This window comes from Mus caroli, unplaced genomic scaffold (genome assembly GCF_900094665.2).
Source record: "Mus caroli unplaced genomic scaffold, CAROLI_EIJ_v1.1 scaffold_23298_1, whole genome shotgun sequence".
Lineage (NCBI taxonomy): Eukaryota > Metazoa > Chordata > Mammalia > Rodentia > Muridae > Mus > Mus caroli.
In genome coordinates, this window is record NW_018391015.1 from 1,447 (window position 1) to 2,455 (window position 1,009).

Consider the following 1,009-nt stretch of genomic DNA (forward strand, 5'->3'; position numbering starts at 1 on the left):
TAAAATATGAGTTCTAGTTATTTCCTCAATCTTGTCATAGCCAGGTATTTGGACAGGCTAAATTAAGTTTTACTTATGGCATAATTTCCCAATAAACTCTCCCAAATGTCTTTTACAGACATCAGTGTATATATATGGGATATATAATATAAAACTGTAAGCTAGTTGAGTTTTTCTTTTCTCAAAACAAATTCTGGTTGTAAAATACCTATGCATCATACAAGAGGGCCCAACTTAAAACCAAACCAAACCATTCTTACCAGGTAGAAAATTTTTCAAATCATTTACACATTCACAATCTATGTATTTTCTCGTGGCCAACAAATGGGCTCAAATGGTTTAAGTTATCCCACCATTTGAAGAGGAAAGTATCTGCAATTATCTTAAACCATGGAGTTAACTTAATTTCACCACTGGCTGCCTTCTTCAAAATTTCTCTGACTTCTTCCTTTGTTACATAGCAATAACTTTTAATCTCGTTGGGATCTGGATTCAAGGTTATATTCTTCCTCAGAAACAGAATGTAATCAACTTCATGTTCACCCCAGATACCATCATATTGGGCCTTGTAGTAAATTCTTGTTAGATAATTCATTTCATTTAGATCAACCTCTTNCAAGGGTATTCCCAACTCGGCTTTTAAGCGCCGCTGTGCTGCTCACTTCACACCAATGGCGTTGTTCTCTTCCAGCTCGCCTGGGTTACTTAATGGATGACTTCAGCAACTATTGGTGAAGCAACCTGGAAAGGTAATTTTGGCATCTGATCTCTGCTGTAACAGGAGCTTATTTTCAGTATTAAACAAGAAGACGCTAAAAGCTGGATGTATTAATCCTTTGTCGATGTTTTCATTAAGGTGACAATTTTTCTTGGTGTCAGCCCCAATTTTATTGTCATTTTCATCAATGAGAATACACATCTCTGCTAGAAGCTGAACCTGTTTTTCATCAAGATGGCTGGTATTTATTTCAGGCATTGTGACAGAATGTCTGATCTGGCCTAGAACACA

At 36.4% G+C, this 1,009-nt stretch overlaps 1 pseudogene; it reads right to left on the bottom strand.

The window, feature by feature from the left end:
- Positions 1-292: 292 nt before the first annotated feature.
- Positions 293-1,003, bottom strand: LOC110288947 (annotated as a pseudogene).
- Between the last annotated feature and the right edge of the window lie 6 nt (positions 1,004-1,009).